Here is a 14356-nt window from a genome sequence, read left to right as displayed (position 1 = left end):
TAAATGCTTTCTCCGAAAATTATTTCGAGCAGTTAGTCCACGAACCCACGCGAATTGTAAATGGTTGCGAAAACACACTTGACCTCTTAGCCACAAACAATCCAGAGCTGATAGAGAACATCATGACTGATACAGGGATTAGTGATCACAAGGTCATTGTAGCTAGGCTCAATACCATTTCTTCCAAATCCATCAGAAACAAACGCAAAATAATTTTATTTAAAAAAAGCGGATAATGTGCCACTAGAAGCCTTCCTAAAAGACAACTTCCATTCCTTCCGAACTGACTATGCGAATGTAGACGAGATGTGGCTCAAATTCAAAGATACAGTAGCAACAGCAATTGAGATATTCATACCTCATAAATTGGTAAGAGATGGAACGGATCCCCCGTGGTACACAAAAAAGGTCCGAACGCTGTTGCAGCTGCAACGGAAAAAGCATGCGAAGTTCAGAAGAACGCGAAATCCTGAAGATGGGCTAAAATTTACAGACGCGCGAAATTTGGCACGTACTTCGATGCGAGATGCCTTTAATAGGTTCCGCAACGAAACATTGTCTCGAAATTTTGTAGAAAATCGGAAGAAATTCTGGTCGTATGTAAAGTACACAAGCGGCAAGACGCAGTCAATACCTTCGCTGCGCAGTGCCGATGGTACTGTTATCGACGACTGTGCCGCTAAAGCGGAGTTATTGAACGCAGTTTTCCGAAATTCCTTCACCAGGGAAGACAAATGGAATATTCCAGAAATTGAAACACGAACATCTGCTAGCATGAGTTTCTTAGAAGTAAATACCTTAGGGGTTGCGAAGCAACTCAAATCGCTTGATACGGGCAAGTCATCAGGTCCAGATTGTATACCGATTAGGTTCCTTTCAGATTACGCTGATACTATAGCTCCCTACTTTGCACTCATATACAACCGCTCGCTCACCGATAGATCTGTACCTACAGATTGGAAAATTGCGCAGGTCGCACCAGTGTTCAAGAAGGGTAGTAGGAGTAATCCATTTAACTACAGACCTATATCAGTGACGTCGGTTTGCAGTAGGGTTTTGGAGCATATACTGTATTCAAACATTATGAATCACCTCGAAGGGAACGATCTATTGACACGTAGTCAGCATGGCTTCAGAAAACATCGCTCTTATGCAACGCAGCTAGCTCTTTATTCGCACGAAGTGATGGCCGATATCGACAGGGGATCTCAAGTTGATTCCGTACTTCTAGATTTTAGGAAAGCTTTTGACACCGTTCCTCATAAGCGACTTCTAATCAAGCTGCGGAGCTATGGGGTATCGTCTCAGTTGTGTGACTGGATTCGTGATTTCCTGTCAGGAAGGTCGCAGTTCGTAGTAATAGACGGCAAATCATCGAGTAAAACTGAAGTGATATCAGGTGTTTCCCAGGGAAGCGTCCTGGGACCTCTACTGTTCCTGATCTATATAAATGACCTGGGTGACAATCTGAGCAGTTCTCTTAGACTGTTCGCAGATGATGCTGTAATTTACCGTCTAGTAAGGTCATCCGAAGACCAGTATCAGTTGCAAAGCGATTTAGAAAAGATTGCTGTATGGTGTGGCAGGTGGCAGTTGACGCTAAATAACGAAAAGTGTGAGATGGTCCACATGAGTTCCAAAAGAAATCCGTTGGAATACGATTACTTGATAAATAGTAAAATTCTCAAGGCTGTCAATTCAACTAAGTACCTGGGTGTTAAAATTACGAACAACTTCAGTTGGAAGGACCACATAGATAATATTGTCGGGAAGGCGAGCCAAAGGTTGTGTTTCATTGGCAGGACACTTAGAAGATGCAACAAGTCCACTAAAGAGACAGCTTACACTACACTCGTTCGTCCTCTGTTAGAATATTGCTGCGCGGTGTGGGATCCTTACCAGGTGGGATTGACGGAGGACATCGAAAGGGTGCAAAAAAGGGCAGCTCCTTTTGTATTATCACGTTATAGGGGAGAGAGTGTGGCAGATATGATACACGAGTTGGGATGGAAGTCATTACAGCATAGACGTTTTTCGTCGCGGCGAGAGCTTTTTACGAAATTTCAGTCACCAACTTTCTCTTCCGAATGCGAAAATGTTTTGTTGAGCCCAACCTACATAGGTAGGAATGATCATCAAAATAAAATAAGAGAAATCAGAGCTCGAACAGAAAGGTTTAGGTGTTCGTTTTTCCCGCTCGCTGTTCGGGAGTGGAATAGTAGAGAGGTAGTATGATTGTGGTTCGATGAACCCTCTGCCAAGCACTTAAATGTGAATTGCAGAGTAGTCATGTGCATGTAGATGTAGATGTAGATGCCTTTCCGGGAGAGTATGCATCATCCAGTAGGACAACTGCTCATTTTACAGAACCAGAATCGCGCTAAAGTGATTTGGGGAGTACGATACTGAGCTGACATTGATGCCTTGGCCACGAAATACTCCTGATTTGAACCCGATGGATTGTGTGGTCACGTGGTTTGAGGTGCCATGTCACGGACTGCGCGGCCCCTCCTGCAGGAGTTTCGAAGTTTCGAGTCCTCCCTCGGACATGGGTGTGTTTGTTGCTCTTAGCGTAAGTTAGTTTAAGTAGCGTGTAAGTGTCTAGGGATCGATGACCTGAGCTGTTTGGTCCCTTACTAATTCAGATTTTTTTTTCTGCTATCGGGCACGAGCTCCCCGCTCATAAACCACCGGCCCATTATTTATGGTAGTTGTGATACCTGTACTTAAACATAGGGTGCCACACACCTATGGAACCAACCACGGACATGTTTTCATGCCCGGCAGGATCGCTGATGTATTGCGTACACGGTATTTGCTGGGTGGGCAGAATGCTTTTGCTCGTCAATGTATACTGATGCAAAACACTATGGAAATGAAGTCCCATGCTGCTTGACAGAGCGTAGGGGAAGGACGCGGGAGACCCGCAACACCGTACTAGGCAAGGTCCTAAAGAACGTGGTTTTCCGTTGCCTTCCTCCGACCATAATGCGGATAAATGATGATTATACAAACAGAGCCATCTCGGGGCAGGTGACATTCCCTGACCGCCTCGGGAATCGAATCCGGGTCCCCGTGCTCGGGAAGCGAGAACGCTATCTGGAGACCACGAGTGGCGGACCAAAACTATACATTAATGGAAAGTTCATGTTTTTGAAACTGTCTCTGGGCTCTCTCGTGACCCTGGCGTCTTCGGAAGTCATAATGTTTTCAGGAGTTGCATTTCCAAAGTACTGACAGCTCATTAATATCACACAGTGGCATGAACACTTGCCATAACTTTCTTCTCCGCCCACTGCAAGCGTCACGCTCAAGAAAAGTCCCATGCTATTAAGGCGCGCCTCTCAAATGCACGCGAGCGCATTGTACTCTTCCGTAAGTCCATCCCGCTACTAAACCCTGCTGCTAACTAGAGGTCTGCAAATTTCACGTTTTGTTCGTTGTTACCCGCTCGGGCCCACCGGCCTCGAGCATGGCCTGTCCGAGTAGGAAAGCTCGAAGTGGGTAGCCTGTGGTCAAACGAGGCGCCGTGGGTAGGTAAGGACAGAGGCTGCCCAGTCCGGTGCCCTCACAGCGCTCTCGTTGCGACCGTTTTAGCAGCTGCTCAGTGTGTCTGCAGGCTGGTGTAGCTCCGAAATACTTCCAACAGCTGATGGAACTCACACAGATCCTTTTAGTTACATTGTAAAGGAAGAGTCCACTGGCGATATCATTCCAGTCCGCAAGATCGTGCACTATAAAATAACTAGCTGAGGAACCCAGGTACTTAATTATCTCAGTCTTCTATTGGTCTATCCCTTACTCCGCCCTCTCTCTGTCCATCTCCTCCTCTCCCTCTCTCTGCCCATCTTTTCTTGTCCCCCTCTCTTTGTCCGTCTCTCTGTCCTTCTTCTCCTGCCCTCCTCTGTGTTCATCATATCCTCCCCTTCAGTCTGCTCCTCCTCCACCTCCTCCCTGCCCCCTCCCCCAATCTCTCCAAATCTCCTCTTGTCTACTCTTTTGGTCAATCTCTTCCTCCCTCTCCCTCCCTCCACCTCTTCGCCCCCTCTGACCATTTCCCCCTTCCCTTCGTCCTGTTCCTCTTCTCACCTATCAATTCTGTGTCCATCTCATCCTCTCCTCCACCTCTGTTGACCTTCTCCTGTTTCTCTGTCCACCCCATCCTGTCCTCTCTCTCTGTCCATTTCCCTCCCCTATCTCCTCCTTCTCCTCCTCCTAGCCCTTCGCTGTCTGACCATCTCCTGGTCCTCACTTCTCGCTCCATTATCACATTCACCTGAATGGGAGTTTGGTGGTTCTTCCCTTACAGTATTTCTTTCCATACTGTAACTAATATTGACTGTAATCGTTCCAGGAGTTTAGAATTAGCTTTTTACCAGTAGCTTTGCTAACATATGCACATGTCAAATATGTTTTGCACATCTTTAATGTATTACACACGTATCTGTAAACATATTTCGCCTGTATGTCTAGCGTATTTTGTCCTCCTGTTTCATTTCCACGCAGCTTAATGTTAAACACTTATTTCCTGAATAATGTGCTGCGCAATGTTACAGTTTTGCCTATACATCCATTGATATATATGCTTACTCTCTGTGATATGTGTCGCAACCAGAGTTTGTAGCAACGAAGTAGTAAATTTAAACTTCCTGCATGATGCGGTAGTTTTTCACACATTCAGTGTTTATGACTTCGTACCTCTTGAACTAAGTGTCGTACCATGATGCAATTTTTCTGGTACATTCAGTTGTATATGTCAATACCATCGGCAATATCTGTCGCGAACACAGTTAATAACATAGAGCTAACAAGTTAAAACGTTATACTTCATATAGAAGCTTTACTGCATGCATGTCGAATATGAAGTAAGAATAAGCTTTTTTTTCCTTTTATAATTTTATGGCGATTGTCAGAGAGATGAAGTTTTGTAAAGGTTCGAAATTATGAGTAAAGATTGTAGCAAGTCTCTAAGTACACTCATTCTCAAATCCTGGATAACTAGAGTGTATGTATTCTCGCGTCGTGAGCTACACCGCTGTTTCATGCCCTACCAATTTGTTAGCTCATTCTTTCCAGATAGTAAATGATACATGTACAAAGTGTGATTGAAATCGGTACAGTGGTTTAGGAGACTATGCGCAGCACATATGCATACATACATGAAAAATGTAGAAACATTCTGGAATTTCGTTGGAAAACTAAGCAACTACCTACTTTTGTAATAGTGGTAGCTCCCTTAATAAAAAGTCGCATTGATGTTTTTTTTATTATGTACACATTTGAACATCGCTACCTCTAAAGTTAGAAATCCAATAAGAAGAAGTTGCCTTAAAATTATTCCCTGTTTCGTCCGTCCTCTCCGAAGTTTCTTTCGGTAGCGACATTTGAGGCTGGAACGCAAAACATTTTTGTGTCTAAACTAGACAGCTTGGGAAAGAGAATCCTATTGCTTTTTCACATCTCGAACGGATCACCGTCGGCACCACTATCCCCTCGGATTAAAAGTAAGACAGCCTCATCAGCAGATTCAGTATGACATGGCCCGCAGACTTGTCACTCCGAAAACAAATACTGAGCGTGGCTGACGTCTTCTCAACGGCTCTAAATAAAAATTTAAAAACATAGTAAGATATCACTGCCACGCTACAATTTCGTTCTAGCTTCTCAGGTACTGGAGTTTCAACGTATATTTGACGCACGTTGTTTAACGTCTCATCTCCATCAGAAACAACGATCACAGGTTCAAATCCTGCCTCGGGCATGGATGTGTGTGATCTCCTTAGGTTAGTTAGGTTAAAGTAGTTCTAAAGTCTAGGGGACTGATGAGCTCAGATGTCAAGTCCCATTGTGCTCAGAGCCACTTAAACCATTCCATCAGAAACACACAATTTTCAGTGAACGGAAGGGCTTTCACAGAAACATTACTATTCTGTGTAAGGTTAGAATTTCGGATTTTTCCTCCATGAAACGGAGACAGTAACCTTCCAGCTCTCGTGTTACCTACAGTTAATAGATGATAATACGACAGTTCTACAGTGCTGCCAAATAACAGGTGACACAGAAACTGGCGATATCCAGCAAACTAAAATTTGCTGGACACGCAGCGTGTGTTAAACAAGGAAACTGGTCTACACTATTTCAAACGTAGCTCTGTATCTTCGGGCCCTGTATTACAATGACTTTTCTGCACCCATAGCAAAACTAGTATGTGTATTATAGGACCCCTTCACCTCTGAGCTCTCAGCGCTTCTACTAGATCTCTGAATGTCTATGTAGATGTCAAAAATTGTTTTGCAGTGTTGATGTCATAATTAGTTTATCAGATGCCTCTCTCTGGAAGTATTCCATGATTTTATCGTACTGCCTAACCACAGACTGTAACATTCTAAACAAGTTGTTCCACTCTATCAACGTTTCTTGCTTCAGGCTTGTCTGTATCCTATTCACGTCACTAGTTTTCTTCATCACAAAAGGGATAGCATCTCTGGTAGCATAAGTCATGGAATAAATTGCTGCAACCTCGTTAGCAAATAATCGTCATCCAAAATGTTTTCAAGCATTGTGTTCAAAACACGTATAATGCGTGCACAATTCCCAAAGGATTGCAGCGCCTTGCATCTGTTAGCGCCTTGGTCGGAGACAACCGGAATCTTATTACAGTTCTGGACATTTAGTCCTACAAGGTAAATGTTTCGTCGATGTAGTCCTTAGTACATCATTCAGATATTTTTCTTTTTCCTTGTAGGAAAAGTGAGTTGTCATCAGTACCTTATTTTACAGTACCTAACCTTAATAAACAGAATAATCGCTGGCGTTTAATCGGCGTATCTTTTGGTGTTTCGTCCTATTGTCGTAGGATGAAGGAAAATATCTTAGACGTTTATGTGCCCCAGTTTTGAGATGAAGTTTACAAGCTCCTGTCATAAAGTGCGAAACACTACATCTCATGTTGGTGTAAATGGACGAAAGTCTCCGTCACACGTTTTTACACACCATTTTAACAACCGTAGCTTTCAGTGAAACTGGTAATGCTTCAGAACTTACACTTTGTAGACTTCTGCAGACATGTTCTCTCATTCGTCTGGTGACTGATTTGTAAGTCAGGCTAGATGTGTAGAAGAATACATGCCACAGCACGTGCAGCCAACATATTTACCGATCACTAATGAAATTTTCTCCGGAAAACAGCTCTTTCGCTCTCAAGAAATATTCTTGTGAATCACGTTTCCCTTTAAATGTCTGCAGCTCGGGGTCTTGTGGTAGCGTTCTCGCTTCCCGAGCACGTGGTCCCGGGTTCGATTCCCGGCTAGGTCATGGATTTTCCGGCCTCGAGATGACTGGGCGTTGTTGTGTTGTCTGCGTCATTATCATTCATCCCGATTACGGTCAGAGGAAGGCAATGGCAAACCACCTCCGCTACGACCTTGCATAGTCGGCGGTGCGGATCTCCCGCATCGTTCCCTACGCTCCTCGCAGTATGGGACTTCATCATCTCAAGTTCACGCTCCCTGATCCTCCAGCCGGCGAATGAGAAGCGCTAGGGTAGCTAGTGGACGGTTGGGCAATTCGAGCATAATGTGAGCGAACGAGCGCCAATGTAGTCGGGTGAAGTTGCCCTCTGCTTCCTAACCAGTTGCACTGACATCTGCCGGAATTACGCAGAACTACCCGCACCGAGCAATTCGAGCGAGTGATAACGTCAGAAGCAGACACTGCTCTCGACGCGTGCGACGGCTAGATGTTTCCAAGTCTTGTCAGGAAGACGTACCAGTTCTGACCTTTACAATTTCCTCTAACCTACTGTATCCGAGTGAGCACGGTAGTTACAGATTTAAATTATAACCTAGAGATTTTTGATGAAAGTGCATATCATCAAAATTCTTTGAGAAACGGTAAATGGGAGTTATGTTGTGTTCGAGAAATAAAAGAATATATGACTGACACTGTGCTAAAGCGTTATTTCTGTTTGCTAGGCCGCAGAATGGACAATTTCCATGCGAAAGTTCAAAACTAGTAGAAGCTTCAAACAAATGAAAAACTGTAAACAGTGTCTGATGTATAAGAGGAAGATGGTACCTTTGCGATATGATTAGTAAAAAAAACTGAATCATTGCGTAGTGACAGATTGTCAGAGCAAGCATGCGTGTCACCAATGTAACGTGCTTGTAAAATCATGAGCGCAAATATGGAAAACACGTTGCTTTAATTTTAAATGTAAACAATCTAGATTCATTCCCGTTCTTGCTTAAAGCAGATTCTATTAGAATAATGTGCGATTTGCTGAGTAAATAACAGTCTTCATAAAAGTCTCTTAGGTATCAACTATAAGGATTTCAATTAATCCGAGATTTCATTCCATTACACTTCGCCCGTATCAACTCACAAATTACCACTTCGGTGAGGCTGGAGAATACTTCCTAGAAAAATCGTTGGAATTTAAGCATATAACATGGCTGCTAGGCATAACAAATTGTATCAGTTCATAAGGCCACAAAGATATACAACGTTTCATTTTGGTTTCTTCTATCTCCTAATAGATCTTGAAACGAAACGGAAGAATACTAAGTGGAAATGGGGTTCAGAAAGAACTTTCAGCCAGTGTTCTTGACATTCTGAACTTTTGCTGCCCTCAATGGTACTTCTTGTTCTTTCTTTTTTGGTTCACTACAATTTTCCCAATTATATTATATCTAATCACCTTATACTTCCGAAGTAATCATTTTCCTTTTCAACGATTCAATGATTTATTGAGTTAATACAGCTGTTTAGAGCATATATGTGCTACACATTTCTGGGCTTAGTGAAAGTTTTTTAGTTATGCTCTACCATCCTTAAAATTAAGTACTCTTATCATTTTCACTTAGGCATATGCTTAATGCATTTGTGGAAGTCCATTTCGCCTACTGTTTACTTTAACTACAATATCTCACATCAGTCTTTATTCTTTTATTTTTGAAGAGGCATATGTTACACATGTAACATGTAGAAACTTCTGTATCTAGTCGAGTATTTCTCTCTGCGTTATGCAGTAATTATAAACATATTTCTTCTAGTCACCTAATAGTATTGGCCCTTTTCTCACTTTCCTCACTTAAACCAACACGTCTCTTTCTTTATCTGTAGTAGCGTAGTGAACATTGCCGACGTTGTTATATAACTCTTATCGTTTGCTGTAGTTGTGGGTCTCGTATCATTCGCGAAGGAATAATTCTGTAGCTTCGACAGTCTTAGTACTCATTGTGTACTTCACTTCCTTGAACTTGTAGAAAGTCAGCACTTCGAACATGACTGGCTGAAAGTTCTTTCTGAGCCCCATTTCCACTTAATATTCTTCCATTTCGTTTCATGATATTCTTTAGTACGGAAGATTGGGGTTCTTATTATGCGCACTGATGTTTCAAAAGGTATCCATGTATGTCTTACTTGAGATAAACATGTTATCAAGAATTCATCAGTCTATGAGCAACAACAATGCTTGTTTACATCTGTATTTCCTTTCATCGATATAGATTTTCTAGTTGTACGAAATTTAACTATCGTTTGAATCCAGAGCAGAAAGCTGTTGTCCAGTATCAATTATCCAACACCATAAATAATTTTTATGACGAGAACGAAAAGGCAGTCTTAATGGTTAATTACTATTTAGTTAGTTTGTTGAATATAAGCCTTTTCAACTGCAAGTCACTGTCGCTGTTAAAAATATATCAGCAGTGAATGCAGTCTAATTTCAGACTTCTGGTTAGTAATCATGCAACAGATCACTGGGACTGACCACTGTCTAAAACTGAAAACGAGAAAGATATATCAACAAAACTTGTTTTCTACATTTGACAGGTGACAACGCTGTAAGTTCACGGCAGCTATGACATCATTTCTTAAGTCTTCGACACACGGACTGTGGTTTCGAACGTTGAGGGATGAGCATGCTAAGCGAGACCCACGAGAAAGAAAGGCCGTGGAGCGTACGTCACATAATGTAAGACTGCACGTGTACGAGTCCCAGTAGCCGGCTCCGGCGGGGAGCGAATATTTCAGCCGAGTTTAATGATTCTCGACTGCGCATTTAAATACATGCATGCTCCCAGTAGCACACGGCAAAGTGAAGACCTGTACAGGATACCTTTTCAATCACACATTGATTTCCCGCGGGTCCTGCACGTAGCCGAACGTTCGCGAAGTGTGGCGGAGAAGCCGACTAGTGTGATGACACAAGCTTGTTACGTGGCCCCTATTTCTCGTGCGCCCCTGTGCCGAGTTTCTGACGTCAAGCGTAGAAAAAGGACCTCATGAAGTGCTGACGACATTGCAGAGCAATATCTAGCATGTCAGATATTCTGAACGGGCTTTTGTACGTAGACCAATGGGATGGAAGAACGCCACCTATGTCACATCACGCCATCTCCCGTAAGTTTCACGAGAAGCCATATCGGCTTTCAGTTGAAGTCCGTATGTATACATGGGTACGTCGTTAATTGAATGATTTGTTCAAATAATATGACAGGAAATGTATTGGTGGTTAAAGAATTATTGGAACCTGCGTATTATGAAAGTATGCTGTTTCAAGGCATCAGCTCCACTGAGGGGCCATCAAAAACGCGTTCTTCTTAAAACATATTTGTTATAATTAAATTTCATCTAAGATAAAAGTTTTCGGGACATGATAAAATGCAGAGTATGGTCACAACTCCGGCGTGCTCGATGTAGCGTAATAAGTAAAGATGTAGAATTCTAAGGGAACACGTGATGTGTTGCCGGTTTGCGTCTCTCTAGATATACATAATTTTTCACTCATCTCTGGGTTTTAAAAAAATGTTCTGATTATTTTTTATTAGATTAATAGAACTATGTTCTACAATTTTCCACGTTATATTAATAGAAGTGTGCTCTTTCTGAGAGTCAGTTTATTCGATTGTCTTTATCTGAAAGACAGTTTGCGGGCCGGTGTGGCCGAGCGGTTCTAGGCGATTCAGTCTGGAACCGCGAGACTGTTACGGTCGCAGTTTAGAATCCTGCCTCGGGCATGGATGTGTGGGTGATGTCCTTAGGTTAGTTAGGTTCTAGGGGACTGATGACCTCAGATTTAAGTCCCATAGTGCTGAGAGCAATTTGTAACATTTTGTAGAAGATAGTTTGTTCTACTTGCGGTAATGGAGCTAACGTAGGAATTTTACGACTGCCCGTTCCCGAAACAGTGTGATTAAGCGAGTCATTTACAGCCGACAACTGCCGCTGGAGCGCTCCGCGATCGCTTATACCATGTTGAGGCACGCGTACCGTATGCAAAAGTCGCATTTCTGGGTATTCAGCAGCACGTTGGGTTCGTTGCTGTTCCAAAGAATGGTCCGTGTGCCGCAGCGTTAAGTGCGGCAAATGATTCCCATTATGTTAAACACAACTGGCTGACGAAAAATGAAGTAGCAGACCATCTTTATGTAAAGGTACTCGAATCGCAAGAGAAGTGAAGGCCTTGATACTCGAGAACCGGCCTATCACAATGAAGTCGACAGTGGAATAATTTAAAATCAACCATGGATCGGTTCTTAGCGGCCTGTAGGACATTCTGAACGCGACAAAGACCACTGTTCTTTTGTTTACGCTACTGATCACACTGATTCGAGAAACCAGACGAACCGAGGCACCACCAAAACCGTTGCAGCTGAATGAACTCTTTCCAGATGACTCCATTAGCCGTCTTACCATCACGGACGAATTGTGCGTATACCACTACAACAACATACACAATGAAATGAGGCAACCAGGGGAAACGTGTGAGTGCATCATCGCGAGAAAGGTGAAGGCTGAACCATCAAGGGACAAAATGGTGAGGATATTTTGAAACTCCCACAAATTTAGCTTGTAAGGGAATAAACGTCACAACAACATACTCCAGAATTTTATGACAACGCTATCTGGAAGAAGTGTTGTGGGAAGCAGACCACGACAACTATACTGCTAATTCTGCACGGGACGCAGTCACACATTCAGTTTCCTTAAGGTAACAAATTTCTAGTATCATAAGGTCATTTTCGTGGTAGACTGCTTTGTAAACAGCCAAAAAGCGTATTTCTACAAACAACGTCTCCGCGACATCAACCGTTATTGGGTGAAAAATGTCACATTTAAGCGGGTTAGGTTGATTAGGGAAGGAGACCAGACAGCGAGGTCATCGGTCTCATCGGATTATGGAAGGACGGGGGAGTCGGCCGTGCCCTTTGAAAGGAACCATCCCGGCATTTGCCTGGTGCGATCTAGGGAAATCACGGAAAACCTAAATCAGGATGGCCGGACGCGGGATTGAACCGTCGTCTTCCCGAATGCGAGTCCAGTGTCTAACCACTGCGCCACCTCGCTCGGTGTCACATTTAAGGTAGACAGGGGTAGTCACTCTCTGGAGTTTGCAACGTTTCGGTTATATACGCTCTTTTTTATTCCTCGTGAACCTATTACAGAGTCCACTCACATTAATGTGAGTACCTGTCAAAAGGTAGAATAACCATATTTTGCTGCGCTATGGCTGCGAGACGTGCAGCAAGAAAGGCATTGAACTTCTGAAAGGAAGCGTCAGGAATGTGGAACCACCTGGAATTCAGTGCCATTGTCATATACTCTATGTTTCTCTGTCGAGGATCCATGGTGGGAACAGCCCTATCGACATAGCCCAACGGGTTCTGACTGGCCTTCAGTGCCGGTATTTCGATGGTCAGGGATGTGCGGTAAACTCACATTGATGCTCTTCGAGCAACTCACGTACAGTGCGAACTGTGTGGCAAGTTGTGCTATCCTTCTGGTAGATTCCATCATACTAAGGAAAATCAAACAGGATGTAGGGGTGGTTATGATCCCCAAGGCTAGATGCGTAATTCTGTTGATCCATTGAGCCTTCCAGAATGACGAGATTAGCAGGGAGTTTCACAAAAACATTCCCCAAGCCATATACGTTCCTACACCGGTCTGTACCTTCCGAAGATTCTTGTGGGTGTTTGCTATCAGACGATTCAAGCCGTACATGCGTAAAACGTGATTCATCTGAAAACGCCACCTGTCGCCGTGAAGCGGTCACCCAGTGTGATACTGGAGTGCAAATTCCAGCATCCATCGCTAATGAATAGTGGTCAGCTTCGGTGCACGAAGACGGCACCTGCTCCAGAGGCCCATACTCAACAACGTTTGCTCAATGGTCGTCAAGGAAACACTGTTGGTAGCCCTTTCGTTCATCTCGGAGGTCAGTTGCCAAACACGTGCGTATCCATCTCCGCAACCAACGTTCACCGCTGTCACATATTGGCCTTGTAAAATCATGCCTCGACGCCTGTTTTGGATACCACCAGTTTGCCACTTTAACCACGGCGGTACGCGGAGGGTTTACAGATTTAGCCGTTTTGAAAATGTTTCCACCCTTGCCTCGAAAGCCAATGATCGTGCTCGTTTGGACACCATATAAGTCGGTCCGTTTCTTCATTACGACAGAGGCTGCCCTTTTTGTCGCATCCCCCCAATACGCTTTATATACCCTCCAGTGTTTGCACTGCTATCTGCCTGAAGAGATTATTGCATTTTGATGTCGAATAGAGGTGGTGATCACATTAATGTGGACCGTGTGATTTCAAATGTAAATATAGGATTATGAACTACTGGTGAATGATTGGGAGAAGTAATTTTGAGCAGTGCACACTTTCTTTAATTACTGCGTTGACGTGTGGCGAACTTTTACTTTTTGGTTTACCGTTTCATGTTCAGTTTGTTATGAGAGGTGCCCGTAGCCGCAGAACCCTTTTAAAGCTTTCAGATACAGTTTCTTAGAGCCAGGTTTTAACTTACACATTTTCACACATTCGCGGCGGGCAGTTTAAAAAAATGGTTCAAATTGCTCTGAGCACTATGGGACTGAACTTCTGAGGTCATCAGTCCCCTAGACCTTAGAACTACTTAAACTTAACCAACATATGGACATCGGACACATCCATTCCCGAGGCAGGATTCGAACCTGCGACCGCAGCTGTCGCGTGATTCCAGACTGTAGCACCTAGAACCGCTCGGCCACCATGGCCGGCAGGCTTTTTACCAGGTTGCTATTTGCGGTGGTTCATCCGAATCAAATAATAGGAATGTCAGTGCTCGTGATTGAACACATCTTAAACACTCTTAAATAAAGTCAATCTTTAGTTTCAGAAAAGGGATCCGCTCTAATTTCGACTGGTTACAATAGCAATATGTGCTTCTGGTTGCAGTATTTGGCGTTTGGTGACGTTTGTAAACATTTTTACCCTTGCTCAAGCCCACAAATATACACATTTTATCACACGTTGCCTTTTAAGTATTGGTCTGCGGAAGACATGAGTAAGATCTAAACAGTAGA

This window comes from Schistocerca gregaria, chromosome 2 (assembly GCF_023897955.1).
Source record: "Schistocerca gregaria isolate iqSchGreg1 chromosome 2, iqSchGreg1.2, whole genome shotgun sequence".
NCBI classification, from domain to species: domain Eukaryota; kingdom Metazoa; phylum Arthropoda; class Insecta; order Orthoptera; family Acrididae; genus Schistocerca; species Schistocerca gregaria.
This window is presented reverse-complemented; position numbering follows the sequence as displayed.